Below are 17,235 nucleotides of genomic sequence, written 5' to 3'. Positions count from 1 at the left end.
ACGGGAGATGTGGATCAGCATCCACAATCATGTCAGTCAATGCCTCATAATAAATAAAACAAAAAGACAAACTACTGTTTACTGAGTCTACTGTTTATCTCTTCAGTTACATTTCTTTATTTTAATGACCAAATACTTTTTTCATTTCTAATTTTTCTAAATGGGTCATTTTTGTAACAAAGCATTCTTGTTGCAATTTTTATTTCCTACTATCTTCTTCTCATTTATTTTTTTTCTTCCTCTCATCTAAATGGAAGTTATGTCTTCATTTTTTGAGCACCCTAAATACTCAAACAATTATAGAACAATTATTTTATAATTTTATGATGTAGCATTTTTCTTATAACTATTCATTTTTATTAGCTGCTTTACTTAATATTGGATTTCCCTATATACTCTGGAATTTGATTTTTAGGATAAGTTTAGCAGTTTATTGTTTTTATTTTTCTCTGTCTCCCTCTATGCTCACCACTACTTTCCAGCAGCTTCACATTTCCTGCCACCCAGTACTCCATGCCTTACTCCAGAACCAAATCTTATATTAGCAGTTTGCAGTTACTGCCTTGAATTAATTGGAAATTCTATAAATCTGGCCACATAGCCATCAGGTGACTAATTCAGTTCGTCTTTTTGAGGATGAGTCTTTCTTAGATTGCACCTTTTCATGTTTTTTACCTCTGAGTATCCATTCACCCTAGAGAGGAACCACTATCCAGTTCCAAGATTCAATTAATGAGCCAGGCTCCAGTCCCCTGCTTTGCAGAGAGCACTTCTAATTTCTTTCCCCACAGGAACCCAATCCCCAGGCACCACTGGGATTTAGACTCAGATCCCAACAAGTCAGAGTCATCAACCTCTGTCTCTGGTTTGAATTTCTATTTTATTTCTGGTCCACAGTGATATCTCTCCCATTTTTTAATTCAATTCTAAGCATGAAGCTTCAAGAAGATCAGGGTTGTAAAAATATATTTGGGAGTTATTACTATATAGGTTGTCTTTATAATATCTTTTCAGTGATAGGGTATAGACTGAGAAAAGCCAAACAATAACAGAACCCTGGGAAACACCAATGCTTTGGACTTATTAGGAGAACAGATGTCCATGAAGGAAACTGAGAGAAAACAGGAGCACAAGGTGAAAAACCAAGAGAGTAATGCTAAGGGAGTTAAACTAAATGGTTAGAGACTTTGAAGAATAAGCATGTATTGCATAGTGCCATATTTCAAAGTCCAAAACTACAAGGTTTCCACTTAACATATTAATAAAAATTTCATCACTGACTTTTACCAGAGCAGTTTCAAAAGTATGGAGAGACAGGGTGGCTCAGTTGGTTGGGCGCCCGACTTCGGCTCAGGTCATGATCTCGCGGTCTGTGAGTTCGAGGCCCGCGTCAGGCTCTGTGCTGACAGCTCAGAGCCTGGAGCCTGTTTCCGATTCTGTGTCTCCCTCTCTCTGACCGTCCCCCGTTCATGCTCTGTCTCTCTCTGTCTCAAAAATAAATAAACGTTAAAAAAAAAAAAAGTATGGAGAGACAATTCTTAGCAAGGATGTGAAGATATTGGAAATGTCCTGCACTGTTGGTGGAAATGTGAAATTATGTGTAGCTATTATGGAAAACAGTATGTTCGTTCCTCAAAAACTTCAAAATAGTCTTACTATACACTCCAGTAATTTTACCTCTGGATATATAACCAAAACAATTCAAAGTTGTATCTTAAAGAGATATTTGTACACCCATGCTCATGGTAGCATTATTCAATAGCCAAAAGGTGAAAGCAACTCAAGCATCCAACCATGGATGAATGGATAAACAAGATGTGGTATATACATGCAATGGAGTATCTTTCATTCTTAAAAAGAAAGGAAATTCTGGGGCACCTGAGTGGCTCAGTCAGTTAAGCATCTGACTCTTGATTTTGGCTCAGGTCATGGTCTCACAGTTTGTGGGACCGAGCCCCACATCAGGCTCCTCCCTTCAGTGTAGAGCCTGCCTGGGATTCTCTCTCCCTCTCTCTCTCTGACCCTCCCCTGCATGCTCTCCCTCAAAATAAATAAACTTAAAAAGTGTTTTCAAAAGGAAGGAAATTCTAACACAGGCTATAATATGGAAGAGTCTTGAGACATTATGCTAAGTAAAATATGCCATACACAAGAAGACAAATTCTGTATAATTCCATGTATATGAGGTACTTAGAGTAATCAAATTTATAGAGACAAAAATTAGTTGCCAATGGGGCTGGGGGTAGCAGGGGAATAGAGATTTGTTGTTTAGTGAGTATAGAATTTAAGTGTTGCACGATGAAGAATTCTGGAGATAGATGGCACAACAAAATTAATGTATTTAACACTATGGAACTGTACACTTAAAAATGATTAAGATGATGGGGTGCCTGGGTGGCTCAGTTGGTTGAGCATCCAACTTCAGCTCAGGTCATGATCTCACGGTTTGTGAGTTCAAGCCCTGCGTCGGGCTCTGTGTGGGCATCTTGGAGACTGGAGTCTGCTTTGGATTCTGTGTCTACCTCCCTCTCTGCTCCTCCCCAGCTCATGCACATTCTCTCTCCCTCTCTCAAAAATAAGTAAACATTAAAAAAATGACTAGGATGATAAAGTACATATTATGTATACTTTACCACAATTAAAAGTAAAAATAAGTGAGAATAAAAAATAATGAAGACTGAGGCCAGACACCAGGAGATTGAGGATAGTAAAGGGGATAATAAAATTACAAATAGTGTGTGAAAATCTATTCTTTCTAACATCGAGGTTGAGGGGACATTTCTGAGCATAAAAGCATTCAATAAAAACATAAAGATCAACAAATCTAACCACCTAAAATTTAACACATTTGAAAGTCAAATTCTCAGATGAAACAAGAGAGGCAAAAGTCAAATGAGAAACATTTGGTTAAAAAAATCATCTACAAAGGAATAACATTCTTAATATTTAAATAGTTAATAATAACAACATTTTGGGGTGTCTGGGTGGCTCATTTGGTTAGGCGTCCAACTTTTGATTTCAGCTCAGGTCATGATCTCACAGTTTGTGAGTCCAAGCCCCAGGTTGAGCTCTGTGCTGACAGTACGGAGCCTGCTTGAGATTCTCTCTCTCTCTCTCTCTCTCTCTCTCTCCCTCCCTCCCTCCCTCTCTCTCTCTCTCTCTCTGCCCTTTCCCCATCTCAAAAATAAATAATTTTTTTAAAAAATAACAGATAACATTTATAGATCATAAAGGATGTGTCAGGTACCATTGTAAGCACTTAACATATTTTTCTAATTATTCCTCAGAAGAATCTGAGACAGCAATAATATTCCCCCATTTTAAAGATGAGAATTCATGCACATAGTCATTCTGCAACTTACACCTTGAGGTCCCAAAGCAAATGGCAGAGCTAGTGTGAGGCTTAGGAAATTGACTCCAGACAGTCTATGATCTAAACCACTGAGCTCTATTAAGAAAAACATGAATACTCTAACAGGTGGTGGGCAGGGGAAGACACAGGATATGAATAGGTAATACTCCAGGGAAGAAAGACATTGTCAAAAACCTAAATGTTCAGATCACATGTCATCAAAGAAATATAAGTTAGTGTGGTACCATTGTTTAACTGTCAAGTTGACAGAGATTTCTCCCACTTAAAATACTCAGTAAAAACAAGGTTATAAGACAGATTGTTGAAGAAGTGAATTCAGAAAGATTGGAAACTTGATGGGGCAAGCATTCTAAGAAAAACAGACAAAGGGAAGGGAAGGGAAGGGAAGGGAAGGGAAGGGAAGGGAAGGGAAGGGAAGGGAAGGGAAGGGAAGGGAAGGGAAGGGAAGGGAAGGGAAGGGAAGGGAAGGGAAGGGAAGGGAAGGGAAGGGAAGGGAAGGGAAGGGAAGGGAAGGGAAGGGAAGGGAAAGGAAAGGAAAGGAAAGGAAAGGAAAGGAAAGGAAAGGAAAGGAAAGGAAAGGAAAGGAAAGGAAAGGAAAGGAAAGGAAAGGAAAGGAAAGGAAAAAAAAGGCAAGGCAAGGCAAGGCAAGGCAAGGCAAGGCAAGGCAAGGCAAGGCAAGGCAAGGCAAGGCAAGGCAAGGCAAGGCAAGGCAAGGCAAGGCAAGGCAAGGGAAGGGAAGGGAAGGGAAGGGAAGGAGTTAGGTTGAACGGGAGAAAGGGGGGAAGGGGAGGGAGAGAGAGAGAAGGAAAGAATAAGCAAATAAGAGTTGGAGCAAAGGAGAAAAACCCTATCATTTCTCTCCTTTTCCTGTTTTCATCTCCATAGAAGCACATATACCTTTCAAAATAAGCAATCAAGGGGTGCCTGGATGGCGCAGTCGGTTAAGCACCCAACTTCAGCCCAGGTCATGATCTCACAGTCAAGTCCCGCATTGGGCTCTGTGTTGACAGCTCAGGACCTGGAAGCTGCTTTGGATTTTCTCTCTCTCTCTCTCTCTCTCTCTCTCTCTCTCTCTCTCTCTCTCTCTCTCTGCCTCTCCCCTGCTTTCTCTGTCCCTCTCTCACTCTCTCTCTCGAAAAAATAAACATTTAAAAAAAGTTCCAAAATAAACAGCCACCTATCATTGCAGGGAGAAAAGTGCTTATTGTAGAGTTTACAAAAACTAAGGGTTTTCCTCTCTGTAAGATGTCTGACTGGGATCCAACTGGGAGGCTACTTGCCATCATCATGGCAAAGAGAACGCATTTTTCTTCCTGGGGCTCTGCCTTAATCAACTACCAGCTAACCTAGAGCCAGAGCTTGCTACCACAGCCTCTCTGCTATGTCTGCCAGTTTTTGTTTCTCTTCACACATTTGTGTTATTTAGTATAAACAAGCCTCTCCTACATACCCCATGCTCCATACTCTGCTGGTTTCCAAGGATGTTGAGAATCAAGGAGGACATATTGTGTGGATTTACCACAACAGGCTTCTGGGCAGTGACTCATTCCTTTCGGCTTCCTTCCTGTGGTGATCATTTATTAATAATTTCCTAGTTAAACTGGATCCGCTGCATACTCCTTCCTATCAGGTGTGATTAGCTCTTCATAATTTGTAGCCTTTGTTTCTCCCCTTTAAAACTGTAAATATTAAAAGAGCAGAAATGTTGATGTTCCACCCTATTTTGAGAAGGTTGGAATACGATAACCATTTCTTCTGTAACCTAGAGTGAGGTTGTCTTCAGGGAAGGAATCATTTTAAGTGTTTTGTTTTCTTTTTTCTTAACTGGAACTTAAATTCAGCACATAGTGCCTATGATTATCCAACCAACAATCTCTTATCAAAGATTTACTTAGCACCAACAACTTGTACAGCATAGTTCTGGATCCTCAAGTCCTAAAATAAAGTCTCAGTCCTAAAGAGCTTCCAGTGGGAGAGAACATATAATAAACAGAGAAACAATAAGCTTGAGCATTCCAGGAAATAGAAGTGTTATAAAGAAAATACATGGAGAAGATGGGAAATAACTTGTTTAGAGAAGAAGGTTCTGGAGGCTCCTCTGAGAAGGTGGTATCTGACAGGTGACTGAATGCTAGGAAGGTACCAGCCTTACAAATTTCTGGACTCTTCAAGCCTGGATGGTTGCGGGACTCAAAGAAGTCAGGGAGGCTTTGACCCAGTAAATGAGGAGGAGAGTGGAGAAGATAGATCAGAGGAGCAGAAGTTTAAGGCTGCAGTGAAAAGTTTACACTTCATTTGGACTGTCAAACTATCAACAGTTGAGGAAGAAGTGATGCAGTTACCTTCCTGGAACTTTGAAGACATATGAAATATTTTCCTCCATCCTCCAATCCCAATTCTTGATCTCCCACCATGTTGAGAATAAAGCTAGCCTGTGGGCAATAATTCAGGGCCCAGGCAAGCCCTTCTACCTGAAAGATCTCCCAGATATCCACATAATGTTTTAATTTTAATAATAGAAACTGATTTTCTCACTCTCAGAAATCCCCACTCTGCTGCAAATACTAAATCCTAATAAACTATTGAAGTCCTTAGCACATCAGTGTGGATTAATGAGTCAGTTTGCATTCCCTGAAGGAATAGGTGAGTTTGGGAGTAAGGGAGAGGAGGTAGAAGGTGAAACTCCTTCAAAATGGCTGTCCATTGCCAAAATATCCCAGTTGGGAGAGTTCAGGCAATAGAAATATTGGTACTGGAGCAAGGAAACACCCAAGACAAGAGAAGATGGGTCAGATGGCAAACAAAAAGACGCTAAAGACAAACTTGAAACACTCACCCTGAAAAAAGTGGTCTTAACGCTAGGATCACGCCTTCAGTAGGAACTGCTCAAGCAGTCATATATAGCTCTTGTTGATGGCTCTTATTGGCAGTAGCCCAGAAATCAGGCTTCGAGGAAACCAGGATCTTTTATTTCGCCTATTTGATAGAAGCAGGAGAAAAAAAAAATTTTAAACTTCACTTTCCCACCACTTAAAATTTCTGCTATTTTCAACAGCTAACTCCTTACATAAAAACTATGGAAGTCAGAAATATCAACACATTTAAACTAGGGACATTGTCCCTCTATCCAGTTCTAAACTCAGGAACCTGAAACCAGATTTCCTAAGTGGATATTTAAAGATACCCTGCTGAAGAGTTGAATAGTACTAAACTCATATTGACTTAAAAATCTAAAGAATTTTCCTAAAATGTTTAAAATGAATTCTTAAATTTGTTTAGGCAGTCCTCTAGATACTCCTGAAAATAAGTGACAGTTTCTTGGAAACTCTCAAACAAATTATAAAACCTGAATGTCTCTTGTTCTTTGTTTGTTTTAATTGGAGAGCTAGGCTTAGACTCTATGACAATCGTTGTGTATTTTTTCATGTGTTTACCTTATCTCTCCCATTTCATGTAAAATCCTCAAGGACAGGAGCCGTTTCCTTTTATAGCTCCCTAGAGTACACAGTGGACATTCATTAAATGCTGTTGACTGACTGGCTACCTGACACCACACAAACATGGGACAAAAATAATTGACACCATCCTTACAGAAACAAATTAAGGAGACATAAAATTGACAGTTCACATTGCTAATACCTACCCTGCACCATTCACAGATGAAGTAGAATTTCTAACTTTAGAGTGGCTTCACAAATCCCAAGTAACCTTCTGTGTTACAGAATTTAAAAAAATTTTTTTCCCACTTATCATGGCCAATAAGCATTGAATCGACTTGGATAGGTGGGCAAATTTAGATCTGATAGATGAATATGAATGTTGTTAAATATTTGATATTTGTTTTTAAATTTCAAAGGAAGATACTTTATATAGCATCTTTTTCAGATGCCTTCCTCTGCTTTCCTATGTTTAACTTGTAACAAGAATCTTTCTGTGGAATTATCTTCTCTTGGGAATTTAAATATTATTGAAGAGGAAAATGCATGCATTGCTATGGTCAACTATAATTTTTTTATATTTAATAATCAGGACAATCAAGGCCATTTCTATTTCTGTATCTTTCACTTGTGGATGATTCATGATTATGGATAATAATGATGAAATCTTATTTGATCATATTTATATCCATTCATATTTTAAAAGAATGATGCTGACTCAATGCATCATTGAGTCATTCTTATTCAGTGATGATAAGATAGTTGATTGAAAGCAAGTGTGTAAGAATGTTTAATTTGCATATTATCTGAATGCCATCAATGTTATTTTACTTCCCTCTCCAAGCATGCTCCCTCATTGACAGGAAAGAGTTTGAGAGAAGTTCCTGCTGAGCAGCATTTCTGTATGACAAGCCAATAATATCTACAAACCATCAGGTCATTTGATCCTGTGGGGAAACCACTGTGTGGCTATATCTAACAAGAACCCAAAATTTTCATTTCAAAACCCTGTTTTGAAGGAATTCCAGTTATTCAGAAAGACATTCTATGGAAAAGTAGAAGTCTGATTCAGATGTGAGAGCTGGTTGCCATGGGTAACTCAACTGAAAAAAGAAAAGATTGTATTTAAACTACCTGCAAATCTCAAAGAAGGTGCAGCAAACTAATTTTCCTGGTGGGAAAAATACCCTTTCTTCCTTTGAGAATGAAAATATGACTCCTTTTGCTGGTAAGAGAGCCTTGTGGGAATTCATGCTGTCGACATCAAGTGAGACTAATATCTTTGCCTGTCTGTGGCAAGGAGAAATCAGCAGGGATTTAGAGGGAATTTCAGGGCTTTCTAGAAAATGAGAAGGCTACAAAAGAAACCGCAAACTCTTTTACTTGCATCTATCATCCTCCCGATGAAGAATCTATGTGCTACCTATTAACAGGAGTGTAAGGAATTGGAGAAGGAATGTCTTCTCCAACAAACATTCCAGGGCACACTGCTAGGAACCAATGTTTCATCAGTAACAAGACGATCCAATCTTTGCCTTCATGGAGCTTATGGGTTAGAATGGAAGATAGTCCTCAAGGATGCTGTTGTCATCTAACTTCCTTTGTGAGATCCAAGCAGATTTGCAAAAGAAAAATATGTTTCAGCTCAGATCTAAAGGAGAAGAATCAAGGGGTTGAGATAGAACAGATAGGGTTTTAAGACAGGGGTTACAGCAAGTGTGAAGTGACCACAAAGTTGAAAAGAATTTAAAGGCATTCTGACATCAAACTACCTAACACTGTCTCTTCCCTGGAGATAGATAGATAGATAGATAGATAGATAGATAGATAGATAGATAGATAGATATTCCCCCCACCCTGACCAAAACCTCCTAAAGTATTCTAAGTACTTTAAAAAGATTAAATCACTTAATCTTCAATAGAAAGCTATGAGATAAGCACTATGTATCATCACTGTTCAGTTGAGAAAACTGAAGCATACAGTTTCAGTGACACACTCAAGATCACAAATCTACAAATGTAGAAGCAGACATTCAAACCTATGTAGTCTGCTCCAACTTTTGTGTTCCTAACCACTATGGTGAACAATCTCTCCATCTGCTGCCAAGCAAAGCACAGTAAATTTGAGCTTAAACCTAAAAATTAAGATTGGATTGAATGGTGACCTAAAATGGCTAAGGATTATGGGTAAATTACCTACTACAGTTACTTTTTTTTTAATTTCTACCATGAATTCACTTTTAGATGTTCTGTATTCAAAAGCCTAATGTGTGTATTCCACATATTAGCTTATTGAATTCTCAAGAAAACAACACTATGAGCTAGGCATTATTATCCTCACTTTAATGACATAAAATGTAAGGTTCAAAGAGATGAAGAAAACTACTAATTATTACTCTTTTGTAAACAGAACAGGGAATCGACCCAGATTGGCCTTGAAATAAAAATCTGTATTTATTTTTCTATTACTGTCAGTATGAAACCTCCAAGAGTAGCCACTGTAATTTGTAGATTCTGAAAAATAGAGATCTTTTAAAACTATTAACTACCAAACCTTCCTCATCTTTTGAAGTTGTAGGGATGACACAAACATAAGAAAACAGCTGCAGAATAAATTTCCTACAACTCTGACTTCAATTCACGCAAAGTTCAGGCTTTTGCAATCCAGAACGTACAGCTGCCAAGAAAAAGGGAAGCTGCTCAAGTAAGGGTGAAAGACCTGCCTAAGGAATTAAGAAAAATAAATAGAAGAGCTTAAAAGAGGAAAATCTACAAATGGACATAAGAACTATAGACAGCCATATGAGATTATGGAAAGAAGGTAAATCCAGAGGGAGAAGAACTCTGAAGCCTGAATCAATATCCCCATATCAATAAGAAGTAAAGAAGGATGTGTAAAACCCTTAGAAATGAGAAAAGGCAATATCTGGCTAATCCCTCCATAAAAGTTTCAGGAGATTTGTCCTATAAAGATCAATGGGAAAAAACAAAAAATAAAAATCTTAGAGAAAAATTATTTTAATATTTCTTTTTATTTTTGGAAATTTAAAAATTTATTACTCTGGATTTGAAACCTGACAAAGGCCTATGTCAGTGCTTTTATATATATATTTCAAAGAGATGAAAAAATATTTAGAATTAATTTTTTCTAATGTAAGTTAACCTGAGAAAAAGGAGAACAATCTCTTATTCTCAGCTGGGAGAATTAAGCCTCTTGTTTCCAGACTGTATTCGTCCTTTCAGTGTACAGCATGGTGACCAAAATTTGAAGAATAATCTGTACTTTTCAACATACATAGATGACTTTTTCTTAAAAATCTACCTAACATAAAGCAAACCTTAAAAAATTTCAAAAATTGTCATTTTGAGTCCACTATCTGATAAAATTGCCCTTAAGTTAGAAATCAAGAATCCACATGTTAAAATTTTTTCAAACTTAACATCCAAAGGAATCAACCAAGGAATCAAAAAGAAATTATAATCAAACTTTTAGAATACTACAGATTGACATCAGCAAAATGGCAGAGTATGTAGCACTGGACCTTCTATACCTCCTCAAACACACAAATTCATCAACAATTCACAAAGTCACTTTGTGAGAAGTCCATAATTTCTAACTAGAAGGCTACACACAGAACCAGGTTTATCAAACCTGAAAGGGAGATTCAGGATACCCTGTCACCAGAATCCTTACCTCCAGCACAGTGCCATATCATCAGAAAGAGATGCCCTGCTCCCAGCTTCTCCCAGGGGAGGGAGAGTTGGTTCATATATCCAGTACCTCAACATTTTAAAAGGGGCTCCCCACAGAACTGGCTTCTTGAAACTTGCCAGTCTTGGACCTCTGACAGGCCTGACATACTCTAGCTTCCTGAGGGAGAACACAGAGACAGGGGCTTAAGCTGATTGATTTCATAACTCCTCCCTCTGCTCAGTAAGAATGAGAGAATTAAAAAATCACAGCTCCCAGCTTCCCTCTAGGGGGAAAAGAAAAGAGTTGATACATGTATCTGAGGCCCCAATTTTCCCGGGACTGCCCAAAGAAATGACATATGGTTTGCCAGTCTCAGATTACAGATGCATCCAGTGCAATCTGGCTGCCTGGAGGAAAAGAGAGACAGTGGTTTGGATTGATAGACACCATAACTTCTTCCCTTGACTCAGCAAAGAGTGACTGGACAATAACCTCAGCTGTCTGCTTCTTCCTGGGGAGAGAAAGAATTGGTCTGGTCATTCAATCCCACAACTTTTTTAGGTAGTGCACAAAGGACAGTCTTCTAACTTGTGTGTCTCAGAGTACTGGTGAGACCTGACATAATTAGCCACCTGAGGCAAGTAAGAACAGGCACAGGTTTTTGGCCTGGTGATTGTAAGCACGCAGCAAATAGATTAAAAAAACAAAAAAAAAAAAGCAAAGAAAGAAAAAAACACCTAACTCCCTGCTTCTGGAGAAAAAAAAAAAGAGTGAACTAGAACATCCATTGATCCAACTTACCTGCAGACGAACCAAAAACCTGGCTTCCATCTAATTTGTTCTGGTGCCCTGAGAGGACCCAGCATACCCTAGACAGCTGAGGGCTAAAGAACAAAAAAACCCAAGTTGGACTAGCATGAAGATTTGAGAACTTCCCAGAATCTTTGTCTAGGCTGATTGGTGGGGGTCTTTTCCTGTACAAGGCCAATCCATGAAAAACAGGAGATGTGGCCACATTGTTCAAGGTGCAGGCAGACACCAACACAGAGAGTCAAGTAAAATGAAGAGACATGTTCTAGACAAAGGAACAAGATAAATCTCCAGAAACTGACCCTAATGTAATAGAATTTATGATTTACCTGATAGAGAGTTCAAAATAATAATCACAAAGATACTCGCCAGAGTCCAGAGAACAACAAAGAGAATTTCAACAAATAGAGAAAATATTGAATAGTACCAAATAGAAATCATAGAACAAAATAATACAACGACTGAGAAAAGCAACTTGTCATGTATAAGGAAAACTTCATAAGACTATAAGCTATTACTTCAGCAGAAACCTTACAGGCCAGAAAGTGTTGACATAAATTTCCAACCAAGAAGACTATACCTGCCAAAACTCCTTAAAAAATGAAGAAGAGGGGCACCAGGGTAGCTCAGTCAGTTAAGTGTCTGACTCTTGCTTTTAGCTCAGGTCTTGATCACAAGTTCACAAGATGGAACCCACGTCTGCTTGGGATTCTCTCTCCCTCTCTGTCCTTACCCTGTTTGCATGCATGCTTGCTCGTGCTGTTTCTCTCTCTCAAAACAAATAAACTTTTTTAAAAAATGAAGAGATAAAAACTTTCCTGAACAAAAGCTGAGGGATTTCATCACCACCAAACTTGCTTTACAAGACATGTTAAAGGGAGTTCTTCACACTGAAACAAAAGGATGCTAACAGCAACCTGTCAGCATGAGAAAGCGTGAAAGTCATTGGCAAAGGCTAAATATGTACACAATTCAGAATACTGTATTACTAATAATGATGGTAAATGACTTTTCATTCTAGTAAAAAATTAAAAAATACAAGTATTTAAAATAACTGTAACTTCAACAATGTTAAAAGATACACCATATGAATGAATGTAAATTGTGACAATAACATGAAGTGTGAGGATTTGAAGTGTAGACTTGTTGTGTGTAATTGAATTTGAGTTCTTGCCAGATAAAATTAAACCACTGTAACTACAAAACACTTCATGTAAACTCCAAGGTAACCATAAAAACATACCTAGAGTAGTTACACAAAAGAAAAAGAGAGATGAATCAAAGCATGTTGACACCAAAACCTAAGAAAACACAAAGGAAGATAGCAAGAGAGAGAAAGGCAGATAAAAGAACCAGAAGACAAACAGAAAACAGTGAAATGGCAAGAGTAAATCTTTCCCTATCAATAAGTACTTTCAATATAAATGGATTTAATTCCTCAAACAAAGGGCACCTCGGTGGCTCAGCCAGTTGAGGATCTGACTTCGACTCAGGTCATGATCTCACAGTTCATGAGTTTGAGCCCCACATCAGGCTTGCTTCTGTCAATGCAAAACCCACTTTGGATCTTCTGCGCCTCTCTCTCTGTCCCTTCCCTCCTTGTGCTCTCTTTCAAAAATAAATAAATTTAAAAAAAAATTCTCAAACAAAAGACAAATAGAGTAGCTAAATGGAAACAAACAAGACCTAATTATACACTGTCTATAAGAAACACACTTTAGATTTAAGGACACACATAAACTGAAAGTAAAGGAATGGCAAGAGCTATTCCATACAAATGGTAACCAAGAGAGAGTAGAGGTTGCTATTCTCACATTAGACAAAATAGACTTTACATTAAAAACTGTCACAAGAGACAAAGAAGGACATTATGCAATGATAAGAGTCAATCCACAAGGAAGGTACAACAATTATAAATATATATGCACTGAACAGCAGAGCACTTAAATACATGAAGAAAACATTGAAGAACTGAAGGGCAAAATAGACAACAATACAAGAATAAACTTCAGTACCCCACTCTTAATCAGGGAGAACAGATTTAGACAGAAGATCAATAAGAAAAAAAACAGGACTTGAATAATACAATGGACCAAATGAACCTAACAGACATACACAGAACATTCCATGCAACAGCAGCAAATATACATTCATCTCAAATGTACACAGAACTTTCCCCAGGATATATCACAGGTTAAGTCACAAAACAAATCTTAACAAATTTGAAGACTAAAATCATACCAAGTGTCTTTTCTGACCACAATGGAATGAAATTAGAAAACAACAGCAGAAGGAAAACTCAAAAATACAAATGTATGTGGTAATTAAACAACACTCTCTGAAAAACCACTGGTCAAAGAAGAAATAAAAAAGGAAACTAGAAAATAGCTTAAGACAAACAAAAATCAAAACATAACATATCAAAAATTATGAGATGTAGTAAAAGTAGTACTAACATAGTTTTTACAGTAAATGTCTGCATTAAAAACAGAGAAATATCTTTAAAAACAACTCAACTTTTACATCGAGGAACTAGAAAAAAAACAGAAATAAGCCCAAGCTTTGCAGAAGAAAGGAAATAGCAAAGATTAGAGCTGAAATCAACAAAATAGAGAGTAGAAAAACAATAGAAAAAAAGTTAACAAAACTAAAAGTTGGTTTTTTGAAAAGATAAAATTGACAAACCCAAAAGTAGACTAAGAAAAAAAGGAAAATGCTCAAATAAATAAAATTGGAAATAAAAGGGGTGATATTACAAATGGATAACCTGCAAGAAATGAAATGGATAAATTCCTAGACATATACAAAGTTCCAAGACTGAATCAAGAAGAAATAGTAAGTCTGAAGAGAAGTATAATTAATATGGAGATTGAATCAGTAATCAAAATCATCCCAACAAAGAAAAGTATAGTACCATGTGGCCTTACTGGTGACTTCTACCAAACATTTAAAGAATTAATGCTTGGGGCGCCTGCATGGCTCAATTAAGCATCTAACTTCAGCTCAGGTTATGATCTCACGGTTCATGGGTTCTAGTCCCACATTGGGCTTTGTGCTGACAGCTTGGAGCCTAGAGCCTGGAGCCTGCTTCAGATTCTGTGTCTCCCTCTCTCTCTGCCCCCCCCCCCCCACTGCTGCTCAGTGTCTGTCTCTCTCTCTCAAAAAATAAACATTAAAAAAATTAAAGAATTAAGGCCAATCCTCAAACTCTTCCAAAAAATTGAAGGTGATAAATCACTTCCAAACTCGTTCAATGAGGCCAGCATCATACCAAAGTCAGACAAAGATCAACAAGGAAGGAAAACTATAGGCTAATATCCCTGAAGAAAATGGATGCAAAAATCTCCAACAAAATACCAGCAAACAGAATTTAACAGCATATTAAAAGATCATGCTCAAGAGGGATTTATCCCTGGGATGCAAAGATGGTTTAACATTTGAAAATCAATATGACACATCACATAAACAGAATAAAGAATGAAAATCACATGATCATTTTAAGTGATGTAGAAAAAGCATTGGACCAAATTCAACACTTTTCATAAAAACTCTCAACAGATTAGAAGTAGAAGGAAAGTTCCTCAACAAAATAAGGGCCATATAGGAAAGAGCCCATAGCTAGCATCATACTCAAGGGAGAAAAACTGAAAGTTTCTTCTAAGATGAAAAATAATACAAAGATGTCACTTTGCCACTTCTTTTCAACATAGTACTAGAAGTACCAGCCAGAGCAGTTAGACAAGAAAATAAATTGAAAGCATCCAAATCAGAAAGAAGTAAAATTGCCTCTGTTTGCAGACAACATGATCTTCTATAAAGAAAACCCTGAAAATCCCATTAAAATAAACTTTGTAGAACTCATAAACAAACTCAGTAAAGTTTTAAGACACAAAATCAACATTTAAACATTACTTGCATTTTTATACATTAACAACAGGCTATCTGAAAAGGAAATTAGAAAATCCTACTTACAATAGCTTGAAAAAGAATTAAAAATTTAGGAATAAACTTAAATAAGGAGGTGAAATATTTGTGTACTATAAATGACAGAACATTGAAAAAGATATTTTAAAAAATAAAAATGGAAAGGCATCCCATGTGCATAGATTAGAAGACTCAATATTTTAAAATATCTTCACTACCCAGAGAAATCTACCTATTCCATTCAATCTCTATCAAAATCCCAATGACATTTTTTTACAGAAAAAGAAAAAAATCTAAAATTTCTACTGCACCAGAAAAGCACCTGAATAGCTAAATCAATCTTTAAAAAATAAGAACAGAGCTAGATATGTTACAGTTCCTGATTTCAAGATTTTTGCAAAGCTGTGGTAATCAAAACAGTATGGTACTGGCATAAAAACAGACATAGAGAATAATTGAACAAAATGGAGAGCCTAGAAATATATCTGTGCATATATCGTCAATTGATCTTACCAAGGGTAGCAAGAATACACAATGGGGAAAGAATAGTTTCTTCAATAAATGGTGTTGAAAAAATTCAAATATTTATATGCAAAAGAAGGAAGTTGTACCTTTATCTTATACCATACGTAAAAATCATTCAAAATGGATGAAGGATTTAGATATAATCCCTAAAACCGTAACACTCCTGCAAGAACACATAGAGGAAAAGTTTCACATCATTGATTTTGGCAATGATTTCATGGATATAACACCAGAAGTGCAGGCAACACAAGCAAAAATTGACAAGAAAATAAACAAACAAAACCCAAACAAGCAAACAAAAAATTCAAATGAAAAAGCGTCTGCACACTAAGGAAATAAGCAACAGAGTGAAAAGGCACTGTACAGAACAGGAGAATATAATATACTTGCAAACCATATCTCTGATAAGGGATTAATATCCAAAATATATAAGGAATTGTTACAACTCAACAGCAAAAAAACCCCACTAATAATCCATTTTTTAAAGTATTTTATTTTCTATTTTAAAGAGAGTGTATGAGTGGGGGAGAGGCTCAGAGTGAGAGACAGAGAGAGAGAGAGAATCCCAAGCAGAGTCCACACTCAGTGCACAGCCTGATACAGGGCTTGATCCTACAACCATGATATCATGACCTGATGCAAAATCAAGAGTTGTATGCTCAAACTGAGTCACCCAGGCACCCCAATAATTCAATTTTTAAATGTGCTAAAGACTTGAATAAAAATTTCTCCAAAGAAGATATACAAATAGCTAACAGGTGTATATTAAAAAATATTCAACACTACTATCATGAGGAAAATGCAAATCAAAACCACAATGATCCATCACCTCACACGTGTTGTGATGGCTACCTCTGAATGAATGAATGAATGAATGAATGAATAGGACAAGATGTGTTGGTAAGAATATGGAAAATTAAGAAGTCCTTGTATACTACTGATGGAAATGCAAAATAGTACATTTACTGTTAAAAACAGTATGGAAGTTTTCCCCCCAAATTTAAACTACCATATCACATAGAAATCCCACTACTGGATACTTATCCAAAAGTATTGAAATCAGGATTTCAAAGAGATATTAGCACTCCCATATTCACTGCAGTACTATTCACAATAGCCGAGAGGTAGAAACAACATACATGTTCATCAACAGATAAGTGGATAAAGAAACTGTGGTATACATACAATGGATTATTCAGCCTTAAAAGAGAAGGAAATTCTGCAATATATGATACCAAGGATGAACCTTGAAAACATTATGCTAAATGAAAGACAAATATTGCATGATTCCACTTATATAAGGTATCTAAACTAGTCAAATTCACAAAATCATTGAGTGAAATGATGGTTTCCAGGAACTGGGTGAAGGGAGGTATAGGGGATAACTCATTAAGGGGCATAAAGCTTCAGTTAAGCAGGATGAATAAATTCTAGAGATCTGCTGTACAACATTGTACCTATAATCTGCATGA

The 17,235-nt window shown here is 37.0% G+C and overlaps 1 long non-coding RNA gene across 3 annotated transcripts in view; it reads right to left on the bottom strand.

Annotated features, from left to right (window-relative positions):
• The window catches only part of LOC123383093, a 237,081-nt gene that overhangs the window by 179,607 nt on the left and 40,239 nt on the right, over window positions 1-17,235 (bottom strand). For all 3 annotated transcript variants that reach the window (XR_006592454.1, XR_006592455.1, XR_006592453.1), the window contains exon 2: window positions 6,210-6,349. This is a non-coding gene — a long non-coding RNA (uncharacterized LOC123383093). The remainder of the gene's footprint in view (window positions 1-6,209; window positions 6,350-17,235) is intronic.

The sequence above is a fragment of the Felis catus genome, chromosome F2 (genome assembly GCF_018350175.1).
Source record: "Felis catus isolate Fca126 chromosome F2, F.catus_Fca126_mat1.0, whole genome shotgun sequence".
Lineage (NCBI taxonomy): Eukaryota > Metazoa > Chordata > Mammalia > Carnivora > Felidae > Felis > Felis catus.
Note: the sequence above shows the minus strand (reverse complement) of the source record. Positions and strands in the feature narration are given on the sequence as shown.